General features: G+C 63.1%; 1 protein-coding gene across 1 annotated transcript in view; it reads left to right on the forward strand.

Annotated features, from left to right (window-relative positions):
- The window catches only part of LOC145436550 (uncharacterized), a 70,557-nt gene that overhangs the window by 38,819 nt on the left and 14,534 nt on the right, over window positions 1-17,204 (forward strand). The window lies entirely within an intron of this gene.

Consider the following 17,204-nt stretch of genomic DNA (forward strand, 5'->3'; position numbering starts at 1 on the left):
GGTGGAAGAGACAGAACCGACCACGGCGTCCACCACTGAGGGCACGACTACTGGCGCGACCACGATCGCGGTGGAAGAGACAGAACCGACCACGGCGTCCACCACTGAGGGCACAACTATTGGCGCGACCACGATCGCGGTGGAAGAGACAGAACCGACCACGGCGTCCACCACTGAGGGCACGACTACTGGCGCGACCACGATCGCGGTGGAAGAGACAGAACCGACCACGGCGTCCACCACTGAGGGCACGACTACTGGCGCGACCACGATCGCGGTGGAAGAGACAGAACCGACCACGGCGTCCACCACTGAGGGCACGACTACTGGCGCGACCACGATCGCGGTGGAAGAGACAGAACCGACCACGGCGTCCACCACTGAGAGCACGACTACTGGCGCGACCACGATCGCGGTTGAAGACCCAGAGACAGAACCGACCACGGCGTCCACCACTGAGGGCACGACTACTGGCGCGACCACGATCGCGGTAGAAGACCCAGAAACAGAACCGACCACGGCGTCCACCACTGAGAGCACGACCACTGGCGCGACCACGATAGCGGTGGAAGAGACAGAACCAACCACGGCGTCCACCACTGAGAGCACGACTACTGGCGCGACCACGATCGCGGTGGAAGAGACAGAACCGACCACGGCGTCCACCACTGAGGGCACGACTACTGGCGCGACCACGATCGCGGTGGAAGAGACAGAACCGACCACGGCGTCCACCACTGAGGGCACGACTACTGGCGCGACCACGATCGCGGTGGAAGAGACAGAACCGACCACGGCGTCCACCACTGAGAGCACAACTACTGGCGCGACCACGATCGCGGTGGAAGAGACAGAACCGACCACGGCGTCCACCACTGAGGGCACGACTACTGGCGCGACCACGATCGCGGTGGAAGAGACAGAACCGACCACGGCGTCCACCACTGAGGGCACGACTACTGGCGCGACCACGATCGCGGTGGAAGAGACAGAACCGACCACGGCGTCCACCACTGAGAGCACGACTACTGGCGCGACCACGATCGCGGTTGAAGACCCAGAGACAGAACCGACCACGGCGTCCACCACTGAGGGCACGACTACTGGCGCGACCACGATCGCGGTAGAAGACCCAGAAACAGAACCGACCACGGCGTCCATCACTGAGAGCACGACTACTGGCGCGACCACGATCGCGGTGGAAGAGACAGAACCGACCACGGCCTCCACCACTGAGGGCACGACTACTGGCGCGACCACGATCGCGGTAGAAGACCCAGAAACAGAACCGACCACGGCGTCCACCACTGAGAGCACGACTACTGGCGCGACCACGATAGCGGTGGAAGAGACAGAACCGACAACGGCGTCCACCACTGAGGGCACGACTACTGGCGCGACCACGATCGCGGTTGAAGACCCAGAGACAGAACCGACCACGGCGTCCACCACTGAGAGCACGACTACTGGCGCGACCACGATCGCGGTGGAAGAGACAGAACCGACCACGGCGTCCACCACTGAGGGCACGACTACTGGCGCGACCACGATCGCGGTGGAAGAGACAGAACCGACCACGGCGTCCACCACTGAGAGCACGACTACTGGCGCGACCACGATCGCGGTGGAAGAGACAGAACCAACCACGGCGTCCACCACTGAGAGCACGACTACTGGCGCGACCACGATCGCGGTAGAAGACCCAGAGACAGAACCGACCACGGCGTCCACCACTGAGAGCACGACTACTGGCGCGACCACGATCGCGGTGGAAGAGACAGAACCAACCACGGCGTCCACCACTGAGAGCACGACTACTGGCGCGACCACGATCGCGGTAGAAGACCCAGAGACAGAACCGACCACGGCGTCCACCACTGAGAGCACGACTACTGGCGCGACCACGATCGCGGTAGAAGACCCAGAGACAGAACCGACCACGGCGTCCACCACTGAGAGCACGACTACTGGCGCGACCACGATCGCGGTGGAAGAGACAGAACCAACCACGGCGTCCACCACTGAGGGCACGACTACTGGCGCGACCACGATCGCGGTTGAAGACCCAGAGACAGAACCGACCACGGCGTCCACCACTGAGAGCACGACTACTGGCGCGACCACGATCGCGGTGGAAGAGACAGAACCAACCACGGCGTCCACCACTGAGAGCACGACTACTGGCGCGACCACGATCGCGGTAGAAGACCCAGAGACAGAACCGACCACGGCGTCCACCACTGAGAGCACGACTACTGGCGCGACCACGATCGCGGTAGAAGACCCAGAGACAGAACCGACCACAGCGTCCACCACTGAGAGCACGACTACTGGCGCGACCACGATCGCGGTGGAAGAGACAGAACCAACCACGGCGTCCACCACTGAGGGCACGACTACTGGCGCGACCACGATCGCGGTTGAAGACCCAGAGACAGAACCGACCACGGCGTCCACCACTGAGAGCACGACTACTGGCGCGACCACGATCGCGGTGGAAGAGACAGAACCGACCACGGCGTCCACCACTGAGAGCACGACTACTGGCGCGACCACGATTGCGGTGGAAGACCCAGAGACAGAACCGACAACGGCGTCCATCACTGAGAGCACGACTACTAGCGCGACCACGATCGCGGTAGAAGACCCAGAGACAGAACCGACCACGGCGTCCACCACTGAGAGCACGACTACTGGCGCGACCACGATCGCGGTGGAAGAGACAGAAGCAACCACGGCGTCCACCACTGAGGGCACGACTACTGGCGCCACCACGATCGCGGTGGAAGAGACAGAACCGACCACGGCGTCCACCACTGAGAGCACGACTACTGGCGCGACCACGATTGCGGTGGAAGACCCAGAGACAGAACCGACCACGGCGTCCACCACTGAGGGCACGACTACTGGCGCCACCACGATCGCGGTGGAAGAGACAGAACCGACCACGGCGTCCACCACTGAGAGCACGACTACTGGCGCGACCACGATTGCGGTGGAAGACCCAGAGACAGAACCGACCACGGCGTCCACCACTGAGAGCACGACTACTGGCGCTACCACGATCGCGGTGGAAGAACCAGAGACAGAACCGACCACGGCGTCCACCACTGAGAGCACGACTACTGGCGCGACCACGATTGCGGTGGAAGACCCAGAGACAGAACCGACCACGGCGTCCACCACTGAGAGCACGACTACTGGCGCGACCACGATCGCGGTGGAAGACCCAGAGACGGAACCGACCACGGCGTCCACCACTGAGAGCACGACTACTGGCGCGACCACGATCGCGGTGGAAGAGACAGAAGCAACCACGGCGTCCACCACTGAGGGCACGACTACTGGCGCCACCACGATCGCGGTGGAAGAGACAGAACCGACCACGGCGTCCACCACTGAGAGCACGACTACTGGCGCGACCACGATTGCGGTGGAAGACCCAGAGACAGAACCGACCACGGCGTCCACCACTGAGGGCACGACTACTGGCGCCACCACGATCGCGGTGGAAGAGACAGAACCGACCACGGCGTCCACCACTGAGAGCACGACTACTGGCGCGACCACGATTGCGGTGGAAGACCCAGAGACAGAACCGACCACGGCGTCCACCACTGAGAGCACGACTACTGGCGCTACCACGATCGCGGTGGAAGAACCAGAGACAGAACCGACCACGGCGTCCACCACTGAGAGCACGACTACTGGCGCGACCACGATCGCGGTGGAAGAGACAGAACCGACCACGGCGTCCACCACTGAGAGCACGACTACTGGCGCCACCACGATCGCGGTGGAAGAGACAGAACCGACCACGGCGTCCACCACTGAGAGCACGACTACTGGCGCTACCACGATCGCGGTGGAAGAACCAGAGACAGAACCGACCACGGCGTCCACCACTGAGAGCACGACTACTGGCGCGACCACGATCGCGGTGGAAGAGACAGAACCGACCACGGCGTCCACCACTGAGGGCACGACTACTGGCGCGACCACGATCGCGGTGGAAGACCCAGAGACAGAACCGACCACGGCGTCCACCACTGAGAGCACGACTACTGGCGCGACCACGATCGCGGTGGAAGAGACAGAACCGACCACGGCGTCCACCACTGAGGGCACGACTACTGGCGCAACCACGATAGCGGTGGAAGAGACAGAACCGACCACGGCGTCCACCACTGAGGGCACGACTACTGGCGCGACCACGATCGCGGTGGAAGAGACAGAACCGACCACGGCGTCCACCACTGAGGGCACGACTACTGGTGCAACCACGAACGCGGTGGAAGAGACAGAACCGACCACGGCGTCCACCACTGAGGGCACGACTACTGGTGCAACCACGATCGCGGTGGAAGAGACAGAACCGACCACGGCGTCCACCACTGAGAGCACGACTACTAGCGCGACCACGATCGCGGTAGAAGAACCAGAGACAGAACCGACCACGGCGTCCACCACTGAGAGCACGACTACTGGCGCGACCACGATTGCGGTGGAAGACCCAGAGACAGAACCGACCACGGCGTCCACCACTGAGAGCACGACTACTGGCGCTACCACGATCGCGGTTGAAGACCCAGAGACAGAACCGACCACGGCGTCCACCACTGAGAGCACGACTACTGGCGCGACCACGATCGCGGTGGAAGAGACAGAACCGACCACGGCGTCCACCACTGAGGGCACGACTACTGGCGCGACCACGATCGCGGTGGAAGACCCAGAGACAGAACCGACCACGGCGTCCACCACTGAGAGCACGACTACTGGCGCTACCACGATCGCGGTGGAAGAACCAGAGACAGAACCGACCACGGCGTCCACCACTGAGAGCACGACTACTGGCGCGACCACGATTGCGGTGGAAGACCCAGAGACAGAACCGACCACGGCGTCCACCACTGAGAGCACGACTACTGGCGCTACCACGATCGCGGTGGAAGACCCAGAGACAGAACCGACCACGGCGTCCACCACTGAGAGCACGACTACTGGCGCGACCACGATCGCGGTGGAAGAGACAGAACCGACCACGGCGTCCACCACTGAGGGCACGACTACTGGCGCGACCACGATCGCGGTGGAAGACCCAGAGACAGAACCGACCACGGCGTCCACCACTGAGAGCACGACTACTGGCGCGACCACGATCGCGGTGGAAGAGACAGAACCGACCACGGCGTCCACCACTGAGGGCACGACTACTGGCGCAACCACGATAGCGGTGGAAGAGACAGAACCGACCACGGCGTCCACCACTGAGGGCACGACTACTGGCGCGACCACGATCGCGGTGGAAGAGACAGAACCGACCACGGCGTCCACCACTGAGGGCACGACTACTGGTGCAACCACGAACGCGGTGGAAGAGACAGAACCGACCACGGCGTCCACCACTGAGGGCACGACTACTGGTGCAACCACGAACGCGGTGGAAGAGACAGAACCGACCACGGCGTCCACCACTGAGGGCACGACTACTGGTGCAACCACGATCGCGGTGGAAGATACAGAACCGACCACGGCGTCCACCACTGAGAGCACGACTACTGGCGCGACCACGATCGCGGTGGAAGAGACAGAACCAACCACGGCGTCCACCACTGAGAGCACGACTACTGGCGCGACCACGATCGCGGTGGAAGAGACAGAAGCAACCACGGCGTCCACCACTGAGGGCACAACTATTGGCGCGACCATGAACGCGGTGGAAGAGACAGAACCGACCACGGCGTCCACCACTGAGGGCACGACTACTGGTGCAACCACGATCGCGGTGGAAGAGACAGAACCGACCACGGCGTCCACCACTGAGGGCACGACTACTGGTGCAACCACGAACGCGGTGGAAGAGACAGAACCGACCACGGCGTCCACCACTGAGGGCACGACTACTGGTGCAACCACGAACGCGGTGGAAGAGACAGAACCGACCACGGCGTCCACCACTGAGAGCACGACTACTAGCGCGACCACGATCGCGGTAGAAGACCCAGAGACAGAACCGACCACGGCGTCCACCACTGAGAGCACGACTACTGGCGCGACCACGATCGCGGTGGAAGAGACAGAACCAACCACGGCGTCCACCACTGAGAGCACGACTACTGGCGCGACCACGATCGCGGTGGAAGAGACAGAAGCAACCACGGCGTCCACCACTGAGAGCACGACTACTGGCGCGACCACGATCGCGGTGGAAGAGACAGAAGCAACCACGGCGTCCACCACTGAGGGCACAACTATTGGCGCGACCATGAACGCGGTGGAAGAGACAGAACCGACCACGGCGTCCACCACTGAGGGCACGACTACTGGTGCAACCACGAACGCGGTGGAAGAGACAGAACCGACCACGGCGTCCACCACTGAGAGCACGACTACTAGCGCGACCACGATCGCGGTAGAAGACCCAGAGACAGAACCGACCACGGCGTCCACCACTGAGAGCACGACTACTGGCGCGACCACGATCGCGGTGGAAGAGACAGAACCAACCACGGCGTCCACCACTGAGAGCACGACTACTGGCGCGACCACGATCGCGGTGGAAGAGACAGAAGCAACCACGGCGTCCACCACTGAGGGCACGACTACTGGCGCCACCACGATCGCGGTGGAAGAGACAGAACCGACCACGGCGTCCACCACTGAGGGCACAACTATTGGCGCGACCACGAACGCGGTGGAAGAGACAGAACCGACCACGGCGTCCACCACTGAGGGCACGACTACTGGTGCAACCACGATCGCGGTGGAAGAGACAGAACCGACCACGGCGTCCACCACTGAGAGCACGACTACTGGCGCGACCACGATTGCGGTGGAAGACCCAGAGACAGAACCGACAACGGCGTCCATCACTGAGAGCACGACTACTAGCGCGACCACGATCGCGGTAGAAGACCCAGAGACAGAACCGACCACGGCGTCCACCACTGAGAGCACGACTACTGGCGCGACCACGATCGCGGTGGAAGAGACAGAAGCAACCACGGCGTCCACCACTGAGGGCACGACTACTGGCGCCACCACGATCGCGGTGGAAGAGACAGAACCGACCACGGCGTCCACCACTGAGAGCACGACTACTGGCGCGACCACGATCGCGGTGGAAGAGACAGAACCGACCACGGCGTCCACCACTGAGGGCACAACTATTGGCGCGACCATGAACGCGGTGGAAGAGACAGAACCGACCACGGCGTCCACCACTGAGGGCACGACTACTGGTGCAACCACGAACGCGGTGAAAGAGACAGAACCGACCACGGCGTCCACCACTGAGGGCACGACTACTGGTGCAACCACAATCGCGGTGGAAGAGACAGAACCGACCACGGCGTCCACCACTGAGAGCACGACTACTAGCGCGACCACGATCGCGGTAGAAGACCCAGAGACAAAACCGACCACGGCGTCCACCACTGAGAGCACGACTACTGGCGCGACCACGATCGCGGTGGAAGAGACAGAACCAACCACGGCGTCCACCACTGAGAGCACGACTACTGGCGCGACCACGATCGCGGTGGAAGAGACAGAAGCAACCACGGCGTCCACCACTGAGGGCACGACTACTGGCGCCACCACGATCGCGGTGGAAGAGACAGAACCAACCACGGCGTCCACCACTGAGGGCACGACTACTGGCGCCACCACGATCGCGGTGGAAGAGACAGAACCGACCACGGCGTCCACCACTGAGAGCACGACTACTGGCGCGACCACGATTGCGGTGGAAGACCCAGAGACAGAACCGACCACGGCGTCCACCACTGAGAGCACGACTACTGGCGCTACCACGATCGCGGTGGAAGAACCAGAGACAGAACCGACCACGGCGTCCACCACTGAGAGCACGACTACTGGCGCGACCACGATCGCGGTGGAAGAGACAGAACCGACCACGGCGTCCACCACTGAGGGCACGACTACTGGCGCGACCACGATCGCGGTGGAAGAGACAGAACCGACCACGGCGTCCACCACTGAGAGCACGACTACTGGCGCGACCACGATCGCGGTGGAAGAGACAGAACCGACCACGGCGTCCACCACTGAGGGCACAACTATTGGCGCGACCACGAACGCGGGGGAAGAGACAGAACCGACCACGGCGTCCACCACTGAGGGCACGACTACTGGTGCAACCACGATCGCGGTGGAAGAGACAGAACCGACCACGGCGTCCACCACTGAGAGCACGACTACTGGCGCGACCACGATTGCGGTGGAAGACCCAGAGACAGAACCGACAACGGCGTCCATCACTGAGAGCACGACTACTAGCGCGACCACGATCGCGGTAGAAGACCCAGAGACAGAACCGACCACGGCGTCCACCACTGAGAGCACGACTACTGGCGCGACCACGATCGCGGTGGAAGAGACAGAAGCAACCACGGCGTCCACCACTGAGGGCACGACTACTGGCGCCACCACGATCGCGGTGGAAGAGACAGAACCGACCACGGCGTCCACCACTGAGAGCACGACTACTGGCGCGACCACGATTGCGGTGGAAGACCCAGAGACAGAACCGACCACGGCGTCCACCACTGAGAGCACGACTACAGGCGCTACCACGATCGCGGTGGAAGACCCAGAGACAGAACCGACCACGGCGTCCACCACTGAGAGCACGACTACTGGCGCGACCACGATCGCGGTGGAAGAGACAGAACCGACCACGGCGTCCACCACTGAGGGCACGACTACTGGCGCGACCACGATCGCGGTGGAAGACCCAGAGACAGAACCGACCACGGCGTCCACCACTGAGAGCACGACTACTGGCGCGACCACGATCGCGGTGAAAGAGACAGAACCGACCACGGCGTCCACCACTGAGGGCACGACTACTGGCGCAACCACGATAGCGGTGGAAGAGACAGAACCGACCACGGCGTCCACCACTGAGGGCACGACTACTGGCGCGACCACGATCGCGGTGGAAGAGACAGAACCGACCACGGCGTCCACCACTGAGGGCACAACTATTGGCGCGACCACGATCGCGGTGGAAGAGACAGAACCGACCACGGCGTCCACCACTGAGGGCACGACTACTGGCGCGACCACGATCGCGGTGGAAGAGACAGAACCGACCACGGCGTCCACCACTGAGGGCACGACTACTGGCGCGACCACGATCGCGGTGGAAGAGACAGAACCGACCACGGCGTCCACCACTGAGGGCACGACTACTGGCGCGACCACGATCGCGGTGGAAGAGACAGAACCGACCACGGCGTCCACGACTGAGGGCACGACTACTGGCGCAACCACGATCGCGGTGGAAGAGACAGAACCGACCACGGCGTCCACGACTGAGGGCACGACTACTGGCGCAACCACGATCGCGGTGGAAGAGACAGAACCGACCACGGCGTCCACCACTGAGGGCACGACTACTGGCGCGACCACGATCGCGGTGGAAGAGACAGAACCGACCACGGCGTCCACCACTGAGAGCACGACTACTGGCGCGACCACGATCGCGGTTGAAGACCCAGAGACAGAACCGACCACGGCGTCCACCACTAAGGGCACGACCACTGGCGCGAGCACGATAGCGGTGGAAGAGACAGAACCAACCACGGCGTCCACCACTGAGAGCACGACTACTGGCGCGACCACGATCGCGGTGGAAGAGACAGAACCGACCACGGCGTCCACCACTGAGAGCACGACTACTGGCGCGACCACGATCGCGGTTGAAGACCCAGAGACAGAACCGACCACGGCGTCCACCACTGAGGGCACGACTACTGGCGCGACCACGATCGCAGTAGAAGACCCAGAAACAGAACCGACCACGGCGTCCACCACTGAGAGCACGACTACTGGCGCGACCACGATAGCGGTGGAAGAGACAGAACCAACCACGGCGTCCACCACTGAGAGCACGACTACTGGCGCGACCACGATCGCGGTGGAAGAGACAGAACCGACCACGGCGTCCACCACTGAGGGCACGACTACTGGCGCGACCACGATCGCGGTCGAAGAGACAGAACCGACCACGGCGTCCACCACTGAGAGCACGACTACTGGCGCGACCACGATCGCGGTAGAAGACCCAGAGACAGAACCGACCACGGCGTCCACCACTGAGAGTACGACTACTGGCGCGACCACGATCGCGGTAGAAGACCCAGAGACAGAACCGACCACGGCGTCCACCACTGAGAGCACGACTACTGGCGCGACCACGATCGCGGTGGAAGAGACAGAACCGACCACGGCGTCCACCACTGAGGGCACGACTACTGGCGCGACCACGATCGCGGTGGAAGAGACAGAACCGACCACGGCGTCCACCACTGAGAGCACGACTACTGGCGCGACCACGATCGCGGTTGAAGACCCAGAGACAGAACCGACCACGGCGTCCACCACTGAGGGCACGACTACTGGCGCGACCACGATCGCAGTAGAAGACCCAGAAACAGAACCGACCACGGCGTCCACCACTGAGAGCACGACTACTGGCGCGACCACGATAGCGGTGGAAGAGACAGAACCGACCACGGCGTCGACCACTGAGGGCACGACTACTGGCGCGACCACGATCGCGGTCGAAGAGACAGAACCGACCACGGCGTCCACCACTGAGGGCACGACTACTGGCGCGACCACGATCGCGGTGGAAGAGACAGAACCGACCACGGCGTCGACCACTGAGGGCACGACTACTGGCGCGACCACGATCGCGGTGGAAGAGACAGAACCGACCACGGCGTCCACGACTGAGGGCACGACTACTGGCGCAACCACGATCGCGGTGGAAGAGACAGAACCGACCACGGCGTCCACCACTGAGGGCACGACTACTGGCGCGACCACGATCGCGGTCGAAGAGACAGAACCGACCACGGCGTCCACCACTGAGAGCACGACTACTGGCGCGACCACGATCGCGGTTGAAGACCCAGAGACAGAACCGACCACGGCGTCCACCACTGAGGGCACGACTACTGGCGCGAGCACGATAGCGGTGGAAGAGACAGAACCAACCACGGCGTCCACCACTGAGAGCACGACTACTGGCGCGACCACGATCGCGGTGGAAGAGACAGAGACAGAACCGACCACGGCGTCCACCACTGAGAGCACGACTACTGGCGCGACCACGATCGCGGTTGAAGACCCAGAGACAGAACCGACCACGGCGTCCACCACTGAGAGCACGACTACTGGCGCGACCACGATCGCGGTAGAAGACCCAGAAACAGAACCGACCACGGCGTCCACCACTGAGAGCACGACTACTGGCGCGACCACGATCGCGGTGGAAGAGACAGAACCGACCACGGCGTCCACCACTGAGGGCACGACTACTGGCGCGACCACGATCGCGGTCGAAGAGACAGAACCGACCACGGCGTCCACCACTGAGAGCACGACTACTGGCGCGACCACGATCGCGGTGGTAGAGACAGAACCGACCACGGCGTCCACCACTGAGGGCACAACTATTGGCGCGACCACGAACGCGGTGGAAGAGACAGAACCGACCACGGCGTCCACCACTGAGGGCACGACTACTGGCGCGACCACGATCGCAGTAGAAGACCCAGAAACAGAACCGACCACGGCGTCCACCACTGAGAGCACGACTACTGGCGCGACCACGATAGCGGTGGAAGAGACAGAACCGACCACGGCGTCGACCACTGAGGGCACGACTACTGGCGCGACCACGATCGCGGTCGAAGAGACAGAACCGACCACGGCGTCCACCACTGAGGGCACGACTACTGGCGCGACCACGATCGCGGTGGAAGAGACAGAACCGACCACGGCGTCGACCACTGAGGGCACGACTACTGGCGCGACCACGATCGCGGTGGAAGAGACAGAACCGACCACGGCGTCCACGACTGAGGGCACGACTACTGGCGCAACCACGATCGCGGTGGAAGAGACAGAACCGACCACGGCGTCCACCACTGAGGGCACGACTACTGGCGCGACCACGATCGCGGTCGAAGAGACAGAACCGACCACGGCGTCCACCACTGAGAGCACGACTACTGGCGCGACCACGATCGCGGTTGAAGACCCAGAGACAGAACCGACCACGGCGTCCACCACTGAGGGCACGACTACTGGCGCGAGCACGATAGCGGTGGAAGAGACAGAACCAACCACGGCGTCCACCACTGAGAGCACGACTACTGGCGCGACCACGATCGCGGTGGAAGAGACAGAGACAGAACCGACCACGGCGTCCACCACTGAGAGCACGACTACTGGCGCGACCACGATCGCGGTTGAAGACCCAGAGACAGAACCGACCACGGCGTCCACCACTGAGAGCACGACTACTGGCGCGACCACGATCGCGGTAGAAGACCCAGAAACAGAACCGACCACGGCGTCCACCACTGAGAGCACGACTACTGGCGCGACCACGATCGCGGTGGAAGAGACAGAACCGACCACGGCGTCCACCACTGAGGGCACGACTACTGGCGCGACCACGATCGCGGTCGAAGAGACAGAACCGACCACGGCGTCCACCACTGAGAGCACGACTACTGGCGCGACCACGATCGCGGTGGTAGAGACAGAACCGACCACGGCGTCCACCACTGAGGGCACAACTATTGGCGCGACCACGAACGCGGTGGAAGAGACAGAACCGACCACGGCGTCCACCACTGAGGGCACGACTACTGGTGCGACCACGATCGCGGTGGAAGAGACAGAACCGACCACGGCGTCCACCACTGAGGGCACGACTACTGGCGCGACCACGATCGCGGTGGAAGAGACAGAACCGACCACGGCGTCCACCACTGAGGGCACTACTATTGGCGCGACCACGATCGCGGTGGAAGAGACAGAACCGACCACGACGTCCACCACTGAGGGCACTACTATTGGCGCGACCACGATCGCGGTGGAAGAGACAGAACCGACCACGGCGTCCACCACTGAGGGCACGACTACTGGCGCGACCACGATCGCGGTGGAAGAGACAGAACCGACCACGGCGTCCACCACTGAGGGCACGACTACTGGCGCGACCACGATCGCGGTGGAAGAGACAGAACCGACCACGGCGTCCACCACTGAGAGCACGACTACTGGCGCGACCACGATCGCGGTGGAAGAGACAGAACCGACCACGGCGTCCACCACTGAGGGCACGACTACTGGCGCGACCACGATCGCGGTCGAAGAGACAGAACCGACCACGGCGTCCACCACTGAGGGCACGACTACTGGCGCGACCACGATCGCAGTAGAAGACCCAGAAACAGAACCGACCACGGCGTCCACCACTGAGAGCACGACTACTGGCGCGACCACGATAGCGGTGGAAGAGACAGAACCAACCACGGCGTCCACCACTGAGGGCACGACTACTGGCGCGACCACGATCGCGGTGGAAGAGACAGAACCGACCACGGCGTCCACCACTGAGGGCACGACTACTGGCGCGACCACGATCGCGGTCGAAGAGACAGAACCGACCACGGCGTCCACCACTGAGAGCACGACTACTGGCGCGACCACGATCGCGGTAGAAGACCCAGAGACAGAACCGACCACGGCGTCCACCACTGAGAGTACGACTACTGGCGCGACCACGATCGCGGTAGAAGACCCAGAGACAGAACCGACCACGGCGTCCACCACTGAGAGCACGACTACTGGCGCGACCACGATCGCGGTGGAAGAGACAGAACCGACCACGGCGTCCACCACTGAGGGCACGACTACTGGCGCGACCACGATCGCGGTGGAAGAGACAGAACCGACCACGGCGTCCACCACTGAGAGCACGACTACTGGCGCGACCACGATCGCGGTTGAAGACCCAGAGACAGAACCGACCACGGCGTCCACCACTGAGGGCACGACTACTGGCGCGACCACGATCGCAGTAGAAGACCCAGAAACAGAACCGACCACGGCGTCCACCACTGAGAGCACGACTACTGGCGCGACCACGATAGCGGTGGAAGAGACAGAACCGACCACGGCGTCGACCACTGAGGGCACGACTACTGGCGCGACCACGATCGCGGTCGAAGAGACAGAACCGACCACGGCGTCCACCACTGAGGGCACAACTACTGGCGCGACCACGATCGCGGTGGAAGAGACAGAACCGACCACGGCGTCGACCACTGAGGGCACGACTACTGGCGCGACCACGATCGCGGTGGAAGAGACAGAACCGACCACGGCGTCCACGACTGAGGGCACGACTACTGGCGCAACCACGATCGCGGTGGAAGAGACAGAACCGACCACGGCGTCCACCACTGAGGGCACGACTACTGGCGCGACCACGATCGCGGTCGAAGAGACAGAACCGACCACGGCGTCCACCACTGAGAGCACGACTACTGGCGCGACCACGATCGCGGTTGAAGACCCAGAGACAGAACCGACCACGGCGTCCACCACTGAGGGCACGACTACTGGCGCGAGCACGATAGCGGTGGAAGAGACAGAACCAACCACGGCGTCCACCACTGAGAGCACGACTACTGGCGCGACCACGATCGCGGTGGAAGAGACAGAGACAGAACCGACCACGGCGTCCACCACTGAGAGCACGACTACTGGCGCGACCACGATCGCGGTTGAAGACCCAGAGACAGAACCGACCACGGCGTCCACCACTGAGAGCACGACTACTGGCGCGACCACGATCGCGGTAGAAGACCCAGAAACAGAACCGACCACGGCGTCCACCACTGAGAGCACGACTACTGGCGCGACCACGATCGCGGTGGAAGAGACAGAACCGACCACGGCGTCCACCACTGAGGGCACGACTACTGGCGCGACCACGATCGCGGTCGAAGAGACAGAACCGACCACGGCGTCCACCACTGAGAGCACGACTACTGGCGCGACCACGATCGCGGTGGTAGAGACAGAACCGACCACGGCGTCCACCACTGAGGGCACAACTATTGGCGCGACCACGAACGCGGTGGAAGAGACAGAACCGACCACGGCGTCCACCACTGAGGGCACGACTACTGGTGCGACCACGATCGCGGTGGAAGAGACAGAACCGACCACGGCGTCCACCACTGAGGGCACGACTACTGGCGCGACCACGATCGCGGTGGAAGAGACAGAACCGACCACGGCGTCCACCACTGAGGGCACTACTATTGGCGCGACCACGATCGCGGTGGAAGAGACAGAACCGACCACGACGTCCACCACTGAGGGCACTACTATTGGCGCGACCACGATCGCGGTGGAAGAGACAGAACCGACCACGGCGTCCACCACTGAGGGCACGACTACTGGCGCGACCACGATCGCGGTGGAAGAGACAGAACCGACCACGGCGTCCACCACTGAGGGCACGACTACTGGCGCGACCACGATCGCGGTGGAAGAGACAGAACCGACCACGGCGTCCACCACTGAGAGCACGACTACTGGCGCGACCACGATCGCGGTGGAAGAGACAGAACCGACCACGGCGTCCACCACTGAGAGCACGACTACTGGCGCGACCACGATCGCGGTTGAAGACCCAGAGACAGAACCGACCACGGCGTCCACCACTAAGGGCACGACCACTGGCGCGAGCACGATAGCGGTGGAAGAGACAGAACCAACCACGGCGTCCACCACTGAGAGCACGACTACTGGCGCGACCACGATCGCGGTGGAAGAGACAGAACCGACCACGGCGTCCACCACTGAGAGCACGACTACTGGCGCGACCACGATCGCGGTTGAAGACCCAGAGACAGAACCGACCACGGCGTCCACCACTGAGGGCACGACTACTGGCGCGACCACGATCGCAGTAGAAGACCCAGAAACAGAACCGACCACGGCGTCCACCACTGAGAGCACGACTACTGGCGCGACCACGATAGCGGTGGAAGAGACAGAACCAACCACGGCGTCCACCACTGAGAGCACGACTACTGGCGCGACCACGATCGCGGTGGAAGAGACAGAACCGACCACGGCGTCCACCACTGAGGGCACGACTACTGGCGCGACCACGATCGCGGTCGAAGAGACAGAACCGACCACGGCGTCCACCACTGAGAGCACGACTACTGGCGCGACCACGATCGCGGTAGAAGACCCAGAGACAGAACCGACCACGGCGTCCACCACTGAGAGTACGACTACTGGCGCGACCACGATCGCGGTAGAAGACCCAGAGACAGAACCGACCACGGCGTCCACCACTGAGAGCACGACTACTGGCGCGACCACGATCGCGGTGGAAGAGACAGAACCGACCACGGCGTCCACCACTGAGGGCACGACTACTGGCGCGACCACGATCGCGGTGGAAGAGACAGAACCGACCACGGCGTCCACCACTGAGAGCACGACTACTGGCGCGACCACGATCGCGGTTGAAGACCCAGAGACAGAACCGACCACGGCGTCCACCACTGAGGGCACGACTACTGGCGCGACCACGATCGCAGTAGAAGACCCAGAAACAGAACCGACCACGGCGTCCACCACTGAGAGCACGACTACTGGCGCGACCACGATAGCGGTGGAAGAGACAGAACCGACCACGGCGTCGACCACTGAGGGCACGACTACTGGCGCGACCACGATCGCGGTCGAAGAGACAGAACCGACCACGGCGTCCACCACTGAGGGCACGACTACTGGCGCGACCACGATCGCGGTGGAAGAGACAGAACCGACCACGGCGTCGACCACTGAGGGCACGACTACTGGCGCGACCACGATCGCGGTGGAAGAGACAGAACCGACCACGGCGTCCACGACTGAGGGCACGACTACTGGCGCAACCACGATCGCGGTGGAAGAGACAGAACCGACCACGGCGTCCACCACTGAGGGCACGACTACTGGCGCGACCACGATCGCGGTCGAAGAGACAGAACCGACCACGGCGTCCACCACTGAGAGCACGACTACTGGCGCGACCACGATCGCGGTTGAAGACCCAGAGACAGAACCGACCACGGCGTCCACCACTGAGGGCACGACTACTGGCGCGAGCACGATAGCGGTGGAAGAGACAGAACCAACCACGGCGTCCACCACTGAGAGCACGACTACTGGCGCGACCACGATCGCGGTGGAAGAGACAGAGACAGAACCGACCACGGCGTCCACCACTGAGAGCACGACTACTGGCGCGACCACGATCGCGGTTGAAGACCCAGAGACAGAACCGACCACGG

This window comes from Botryllus schlosseri, chromosome 3 (assembly GCF_051294905.1).
Source record: "Botryllus schlosseri isolate E-star chromosome 3, Bs_hap1, whole genome shotgun sequence".
NCBI classification, from domain to species: domain Eukaryota; kingdom Metazoa; phylum Chordata; class Ascidiacea; order Stolidobranchia; family Styelidae; genus Botryllus; species Botryllus schlosseri.